Source organism: Echinops telfairi, unplaced genomic scaffold (assembly GCF_000313985.2).
Source record: "Echinops telfairi isolate 266 unplaced genomic scaffold, ASM31398v2 ScPeMD7_23;HRSCAF=83, whole genome shotgun sequence".
In the NCBI taxonomy this organism is placed as follows: domain Eukaryota; kingdom Metazoa; phylum Chordata; class Mammalia; order Afrosoricida; family Tenrecidae; genus Echinops; species Echinops telfairi.
Genome location: NW_022103920.1, coordinates 65,922,556 through 65,932,258, shown reverse-complemented (window position 1 = coordinate 65,932,258; position 9,703 = coordinate 65,922,556). Strand labels below are relative to the sequence as shown.

The window sequence follows — 9,703 nt, the reverse complement described above, 5'->3', positions numbered from 1 at the left end:
CACCCCCACCCCACCCTCCGGACCAACCTGTAATCTTCCTGCATTCTGCACCATTACATGTAGCTGTGTGAGTCTGAAGAGAGATTTATAGACCAGTATTGGACTTATGGGCTATTATCAGACTTATGAACCTGATCTGTACTGGGTTGGGATGTTTTCTTGATAGAAAGCTCTTTCTTATACACATATGAGTGTCTCCAGATTTGTTTCTCTAGCCAACCCAGACTAACACAATATCGAGCATCCTTTGCCATGAAACATGGAAGACACTATGTCCTTTGTGCTGACAATGCCAAAGAAAGATAAGTTCATAATTTTGAAACTTAAATCTAATCTTTGTTCTTGTTTATAGACTGTTTTAGCTAGGACCTTCTAGAAGAGCAAATCGAATGACTATATATGGGTATGAAAGGGAAGACATTTACTTCAAGGAAACAGCTCAAACCTTTGTGAGTAAATGACCCAGGCAATTGTGGAGAAAGTCTCAAATTTGTGCAGGCATGAGACTGGTAAGCCTCAAATTTGTGCAGGCTCTAGGCTGCTAAGTCTCATTTTTGTGCAGGCTGGAGCCTGAAGAATTCTACTTATATGCTGGTCTAAGGCTGACAAACCCCAAATCTGGTTAGGCTGCAGACTGAAAGCTACTCCTGGGTTTGGGGAGCTGGTGAATTCAAAACCTGCAGATCAAGTGGCATACCAGAGACTTCTGCAGGATTAAGTCCCAAAACAGGAGATCAGGAGATGAGAAGAGTGCAGTGTAGAGAAAAATAATGAGCTTTTCCAGAACAACCGTTTATATACTGCAAGAAGGTCACAGGTCACAAATATGCTTATATGTTGTTGTTAGGTGCCCTGTGTATAACAGAATGAAACACTGCCTAATACTGTGCCATCCTCACAATTTATCATTCTCTTTTAAAATAGTTGAGCCCACTGTTGCAACCACCGTGTCAGTCTTTTCCCAGCTCCTCCAGGGTACCAAAAATGTCCCCTTCTCCAGGGATGCTCTTGATCACGATGAGAATAAGAGGCTAGCCTAGTCAATACATTTGCATTCATCGTCACATGGGCCTAATTTGTCTATTTCTCCTATCAAAAAGTTCTTGAAAACTAGATAAAATTAGATGTGTGTTGAGAGCTAATCTGTTGCACCATCCTAAAACAGTACAAGAGCCATCAAAGGGCTACACGTGGATACCAGCTGTTTGTTCCTATGGAATCAGTGGTCATTCTGTGCTATACTTCTACCCTTCCATGCAAGAGATTCAGGTTCAATTTCCATGCACTCTATGTCATGCACCGTCGCCATCTGTCTATAACTGGAGGCTTGTTTGTTGCTATGCTATTGAACAGGGTTCAATGGAGTCTTCAGACTAAAGTAGATGAGCAAGAAGGGCCTGACAGTTGATGTACTTTTCAAAATCAGCCTATGAAAACCTTATGGATCACACAACATTTAACCCATCATGGAGCTGGCATTGGACTGTGCAGTATTTTCCTATGTTGCCCATGGCATTGCCACAAGTCTGGAAACCCCTACGTAACTGCTAACAAGGGTGATTCATTTATTTAGACTTTATGTAATTCATCTGTTTATTCAGCATTTGTATGACAAGTGCAACCTTACTTCACTGCGGTGAGGATCCACATACACCGCAAGCACACCCGCGGCACTCTGCGTCTTCACACGGTTGCAATCCCTTTGAGCTCTCAAATCAAGTCTGTCAACTACTTTCATATTTAGGAGCATAGGCAGCTATTCTTTACCACAATGTAAGAGACTTGAGGTTTTAATTTGAAATAGGAATACCCACCAAACCAAACCCATGGTCATCAACAGTTTTAACTCACGCTAAAATAAGTTTCAAAGTAATTTTTAAAGCTTGTACTTTACAAACATGAAAACGTAGTTCTGTCATCATGGCTCCACTGTCAGTTTAAAAAGAGTAGAATAACCTTTTTTCCCCAAAATTGTATTATTACCTTTTATTATTAATATCTTTATATAGTTATAAATATCTTTACTTGTCTTAAGAGTTGGCATGAATCATAGTATCAGCAATTTACACAATTCAATATTATATGTAGTATATATTATTAATGATAAGATGCATAAGCAGGAACATCAACAATGAAAATTGATCATCTTAAGTGCAATTTATTTGAACGTGTTATAACTCGGAGATGATATGCAGTGTTCAATATTCATTCAGTTGAATAACCCGATATACCACTCCTGGAAACCCTAAGTATTGCTGAACAGAACTGTAACCCATGGGATGTTCAACAATGTGATTTTTTTTTTTTTTTGGCAAATTGCCAAATCTTTCTTCCAAGGCCCCTGTGGTTCAGAATCTATTTGATACAGCTGTTTTTCACTTGCTGTTGGTTTCATTTTTATTGAAATCAGTCTCAAAGTAACATCAGAAATATTCTCCACAATTGGTTGTTCAGCATCTAAAAACCCTTTCCATATTCTGTTATCTAAAACAAAAGCATTAGGCAATTGCACCATCTCAAAGATCAGTACAGAGTGTTATGTGCATGAGGTGCGATCATGACCTTGATCAAGAGGTACAATCATGAGGCGTCAACAGGATCAGTTAACAGGCACCAGAAGACTCAAAGCAAACAAACAAAACATATCGTTGAGAACGAGGGGGGTCAGAGCAGAGACCCAAATTCCATCTGGAGACAACAGGGCATCCCCTCACAGAAGGGTCATGTGGTAGTTACATAATCTGTTGTCAATTTGAGGCTTAAGAGTAAAAGGATGGAGTCCAGCCTGTCAATCAGATCGCAGCTCGATGACCTCATTTGAAGGCGTTGAGATTAATAGCTTATTGAAGGTGGGACACAGGCTGACTCCCTGGAAGACAGGGCAGCTGAGGAGACACATAGAGACAAGCTGATGGCAGCCAGAGCCTTGGAGCTGGAGAAGCCACATGGAGACCCAGTGCTGAGATGCTTACACCACACCTGGATCCACAAGACTTCCCTCCCACTGGCCTGTGATCTTCCTGCATTTGGCATCATTGCATGTGTTTTGTGAGCCTCAAGAGGACTTTATAGATTGGTATCTACATATGGGCTAGTACCGGACTTATAGACTTGATCTGGACTGGGCTGGGATTATTTCCTTAATGTACAATTACTATTTATGTAAAGCTCTTTCTTATATACATATGTCTCCCTGGATGTGTTTCTGTAGTCTAAATGGACTAACACAGGTTACAAGGAAGGGATGCATGAACCAGGGTGCAGTATAGCACCAATGAAACACACAACATTCCTCTGGTTCTTTGAGGCTTCCTCTCCCTCCACTATCATGACTCCAGTCCTGCCTTGCAGTTCTGGCTAATTAGACTAGAGCATGTACACTGGTACAGATAAGAGCTCATGGCATATGGCATCAGGTCAGATAAACCCCTCAGGAACAGAAATGGGAGTAGCGATACCCAGAGGGTGTGGGGAAGGTAGAGGGTGGAGGTGAAGAAGGAAAACCAACTGACCCATAATCCCCCCAACCCACCCCAGGGGGATGAACAATAGAAATGTGGGCAAATGGGAGACAGTAGTCGATATAAGATAGGAAAACAATAATAATGCATAATTTATCAAGGGGTCAGTAGGGGATGGGGAAGAGGAGCTGATACCAAGGGCTCAGATAGAAAGTAAATGTATAGAAAATGATGATGGCAACATATGTGCAGATATGCTTGATACAATTGATGGATGGAATGTTATAAGAGCTGTAAGAGCCCCAATAAAAAAAAAGGGTGGTGTTAAAAAAGGAATGCGTCAAGCCTGTGTGCTGAAGCAAGCAGTTGTACATGCATGCACACAAAAGGGCAACTGGCTGATGAAGGTGATGAAGGCTGATGAAGGTCAGATTGACCCCAGAAAATGCAATCGGTGAGGGAAATCAACATTTTTTTCCTGTTTTAGAATTTTGAAGACTGACTCCTGAACTTTTATATGAAATAAAAGTAAATAAGGTAACACTTGAGGACAGGGCTGTTATCCTGAGGACAATCCATCTGCTTCAGGGCACGGCATTCGTTCTTATACTGTTAACGTTTTATGGAGAGGTGGAAATACAAAAGTGCTTCAAAAAGTTCATGGAAAACTATAATTTAAAAAAATGGAATTCCCCCCACAAATTTTTGAAACCCCCTTGTGTATTTATGCCCATCTGGGAGCCTATGGGCACCAGTTGTTTAAACCCCTGTTTAGAGAGGTATTTTGTGTCAATACGCTAGGGGTGATAACAGCCTTTGATTTTTATGTAATGACCTCATCCTCAGACCTTCAAAACTACTTAAATTATTGTTGTGGAAAATATTGTTAAAAGCATAGGAAGAGTCTAGAAGATAAATTATCTCCAAGGAGAGTTACAAAAGCCATTACTCTATCCTAGCTCACAGATTCCTCTGTTTAATATGGAGGACACACAGAAGGAGAGGTGTGCAATACAGTGAGCCACTTCCCGGAAAGTCTCCTGTCCAGCGCCTTAAGCTTGGTGAGACTGGTCCTTTCTGTAAGTTCAGAGGCATGTCCTCCAAGGATTGCTTTTCATAGTGACTGACACCTGAAAAATGGGAATCAATACTGGACACTTACAGAGATGGAGCAGGAGGGCAGAGGGGAAGCAACATGACAAATGGAATAGTAGTATGTGCCATACATTCACCATCTTGGTGATGCAACCTTCTTGTCATATAGGATAATATGTTTTACCCATGAAGAGAGAGGAGGAGATTAATACAATCTTTATGGGGGAAGAATAAATGATTTAGTGCAAACAAATCACCATGGCATTTACTGTACGAGTACTTGGCATCAACATTTTGAATGTTGCTCTAAATATTCAGAGCCTTTATAAACACACATCTACTATTGTTTATTTTCCCTATTATTCTTGCTGTTTATGTAATAACTAATGTCCTCTAACATACGATGATTTCAATCACACTTAATGGACAACCAGGGCTTGTCACAAGGCCAAATTTGAGTTCACCAAAGGGGAAAAGCCGTTCTGTCCTGTCCATAGACGACATAAGGCAAAATGCTTGCAAAGAGATCTTATGGCCATTTCCCTGTTTGCCTCCATGTTTAGTAGGGATTGAAAGACTCGCATTCAACAATTAAGAACAGAGTAAGTAAATCTAACTATTGACTTGTTAGAAATTTTAAAATTTGCTACACATTTTTAAATTGGTACAAATTCTAAAAGGGGAACTATATAAATTTGTAATACACAGATGAAGAGGAAGAGGGGAAAAAATACTCAAAATATAACTCTTTACAAAGACAGACATTTACAGTCTTGTTTGTTCTCTTTCTCTTCGGTAAAACACATCACATTTTATTCAGCCATTTTTTCAATAATTAAATTTTAAGAATTATTTTCCCAAATTAATGTGCCATTTATATAGAACATCTTTTTTAAAAGACAATAATATGTATAAAATTTACAAATGATCACAAAGCAAGACAAATATATGCACTTTTTTACAGATTAGTTTTTATTTTAAACAGCATGCTTATATTAAAAATTCTTCAATACATACTTTTCATATATTTAAAATCACAGTATAATTTTACAGTATAATTTTTGCTTCAAATGCCAAAACAATTTATAAATTTCCAGAAGAGATGCAGTCTTATATTTACCATGTATTTTATCATCATGTGATTTCTTCCTTCCTAGTGGTACAATATTTTACTTCGTATAAATTCCTTACTTTTTAGAGAACTTTCTTTAGCCATTCTTTTAGGGTAGGCTTACTGGTGATCAGTTTTCTTAGGTTTCTTTCACGTGAGAATGTTTGATTATCCCTTGTGTGCTTAAAGGATATTTTCACTGAGTACAGGATTCTGGGTTAGGAGTTTTGTTTGTTTTATTTGATTGTTTGTTTTAAACTCGGTGTCACATGCTTCAGGCCTACATGGTTTTGGATGAAGAATTGTTTGCCATTATTGTTTTAAGATTTTTCCTTTGCCTTATGGTCTATATTATGTACCTTAGATTTATCAGGTTGTGGTTTCTTCATTCCTTAGTCCGTAGTCTTATAACCTTTATCTAAATTGGAAAGAATACTTAGCAGAAGAAATAGGAAAAAGCAGGTCTACTCCATCTTCATAGTAGTGGAAGCTTTGTGCACTTTCCTAGTTCCTTGATATTCGGTCTGTAATCCCAGAAGTCTGTTAATTTGTGCGGTTCATAGATGCTCCTGTATCCAAGCCCAGTTAAAACCAGAAGAAATAGGTTTGGATTTTGGATATAAATTTTTACTTTACAAATAACACTTTATCTGCATGATGACTCTTACCATGTGTAGTTTTGCTTTTAGCTCTTGCTGGGGCAATGGTTCACAAGCTTGAGACAGCGCTCACAGAGTCTGTATGGTGGCAAAATGGGATATTCGAACGCATATTGAAATACGGTTTTATTTTCCCAGTCCTTGGAAATTTAAGCATAAATGACTGTTTTCATTCCAATACTTATAATGAGAACTGTCTAAATATGGACAATAATTGATTTGTATCATTTTTACTCATTTACGTTTCAGATACTTCAGCAACTTTTCTCCCCATTTACTTGAGACCATTAGCAGCAAACTGCAAAGACAGGATAAAGTCCCTAATTAAGCAGCTGCGTGTTCTCAGTCGGGGCCATAACATCATGAGGACGATGATGAGGACGATCATATTTTATGGACTCCAGGCATTTATAAACCAAGCATCCCCAGAATTAATATAGGCCCTGTGTAAATACAAAAAATCATAAAAAAGAAATAAAAGCATCCCAAATTGCAAGCATGTTTTTAGCTTTAACAATTATTTTAGGGAATAATAGCCTTTTTGAGGTTACATATTATTTCAAACTTTTTTCTTCCCTTTGCTGAAGGTGAGAGTGATTTTTCAGATCAACATATATAATCCATTACAGCAAAAAGTAGGAGGACTCTCAGTTGCAACTTTCACCATCTCCTGTAAATGGAGTTTATATGCAAGGCTCTGGAATAGACAAAATGTAAAGTAAAATGTTAGTGTCGATGGCAAATTATCAGCTTAAACATCTCGATTGAAATTGGTGCAGCACAGATTGTGGAAATAGGCATGTCCTCAGTCTCTGAGACATTTAGCCTAAAGTTCCCCTTTGATAGCTACTTATCTATATTGTCTCAGACTGGAGAATTTAGCTCCAGTTTCCTTTTTCCCTATGGATTTCTCATGGCCTAAAGTGCAAGACAGTGGATAAAATTGGAACCTAGAAATAGGTGCCAAAGAAATCATAATTATTAGTACTACTACTATCTAAATATTTTAAGTTAATGCAGAGTTGCTCTATTTCATAGTCAGCCTGAGCTGCTTAAGGTAGAAGCCATGGATTATTAGTTTGTCAACTTCCACAATCAAAATGTAAGGTCTGCATAGCAATTTCATTGACTTATTTTTAGATGACATATTAAATATTTTATTCGACGTTTTAGTTTAGTTAGATCCAATATGATGTTTGGAAAGATATATAGTCCACCATACTCTTTGAAACATAAGTCTCAACATAAATCTCAAAATGCTTATCATGAATCAGAGAACTTATAGTTTCAGAAACTAGAAGTAATCATTTCCATACTCACCAGCTTCCAAAGTAAACTTTGTCATTTTATCACCTATAACTAAAATATATAGACAAATTTTGTGATAGATCAGCCATACTAAAGTGAAATATAATTGACTGTTGACAATAATTTGAACCTAAAATTGTTTACACAGCCAAATGAACATTACTATAATGCTGTGCCTCAGTTTTCATATCACTATTGATCACGTTACCTACATGCTCCATATACATTCTTATTATTATATGACTGGTAAATACATGACACAAAGAGTTGTGAATATTCATATGTGCAGCAACAATTGTATAATTGTAGATTATGTATTTCTGTATACTAATAAATAATTTATTCAACTAAAATAGATCTCAAGAAAATACAAAAATATTTCTTAAAGTCCTTATCAAGTAGTAAACACATAAATAATATTCTGTGCCCTGAATATCATTAGATTAAAATTTCATTGAATAAGTTAGAGAAAATAATTAGTAGATCAAATTTCAAGTGAAAAAATTCTACTAAAATTTATTTTTTTCATAAATGAGTGTTACTTTCAATGGAGTTCTGATCCCACATTATCTCTTAAAGATCTTTTTCCTGGAAGCATATAATGATAATACTAATGGTTCTTTTATTTTTATTTGTTTTCTACCATTCCTTTCCTAATACACTGCTAATAATCCTGTGCTGCTCTTTCAAAAAGGCTTCCAATCTTCCAATGTCTACCCAAACAGAATCCCTTTATCTTTCCTACTGCATTTTGCCTCTAATCTGCATTGATCTCCTGACTTCCCATACCTGGCACTATGGTAGAAGAATCAGGTAGCTCCCTAATCTCCAGGGGAAAGGATCACCACTGCTATGCTTAGTTGGATCCACCCAGGAAACCCTTAGTCCTTCCATACAGTCCTTTTTAAAAAAGAGAGGGCTATCAGCGCATTAAAAGGTTAATTATTTTTTGCTCTGTTATATATTGAAGTTTCATGTAGTCAGCTAGATTTTCCAGCTGTTTAGAGGCTTGATTCAATTACCCACATTTCAAAATATTTTCATATACAGTACTTTACATTGGCTGATAACATTAATGATTTCCAGATAGAAACTGCTCATATTCGAGAGTGTACACTGTTCTAGGCTTTTTTGTTGTTATTGCTGAAACACACACACGAGAAGACTCAAAAGTATGTGTGAACATTTTGATGCACATAAACCAAAAGCCCACTGTCATCAAGTCGATTCTGGCAGATAGTAGCCCTAAATAAGTTTTCTAAGACTGTCAATCTTTACAAGAACAGGCAGCTTCATCTTTCTCTCTTGGAGCACCTGGTGGGTTTGAACCACCAACCTTGTGGTAGGCATCAAAACTCTATGTGCCAACAGATGATAGATGGATAGATATATAGATACATAGGTAGAGGATAGATAAATGAGAGAGAGAGGTGGATGGGGGACAATTGGAAGAGAGTGAGAGATATGTTGAGATTTATTTGCAGCTGTTTCTTCTCATTTTGGGACCTTTAAATTTTGCCCTGACCATGTTAGTAGGACTGACTCTACTTTGAGGAGGCATCTCTTCTCCAGTTGTATCAGACAAAACGCCAAACTGACAGACAAATGATGGTCAATGAAAAGGAGGAAATCCCTCAGCCAGACTGATTGAAACAAGAGCTGCAACAATGGGATCAAAACGACAATTGTTAGGATACACAAGACCAGGCAATGTTTCATCTTGTTTTGCCTGAGTTCTCTGCAAGTTAGAACAGACTCAACAATATCTAACAACCGCGTATATATGATCATGAACCAATGTTACTGAAGCAAGAGGCCCAAGCGGTACTAAAGGCATTAGTCAGAAACAAAGCTTCAGCAGTGGCAGAAGACCAATTGAGATATATCAACAAACAGATACAATGCTGCAAATGTTCTCTTTTCAGTGCCCAGAAATCTGGAAGAAGGACCCCTACTAGCTGACTCAAAAATCTCTCTATGTGCCTAATGCAGAAAAAGGTGATCCAACCAAATACAGAAATTATCCACAGTACCATTAATATCACACACAAATAAAAGTTTACTAAAGT

The 9,703-nt window shown here is 37.5% G+C and overlaps 1 pseudogene; it reads right to left on the bottom strand.

The window, feature by feature from the left end:
- LOC101660349 overlaps nucleotides 1–9,703 on the bottom strand; it is a 30,314-nt pseudogene that overhangs the window by 10,251 nt on the left and 10,360 nt on the right.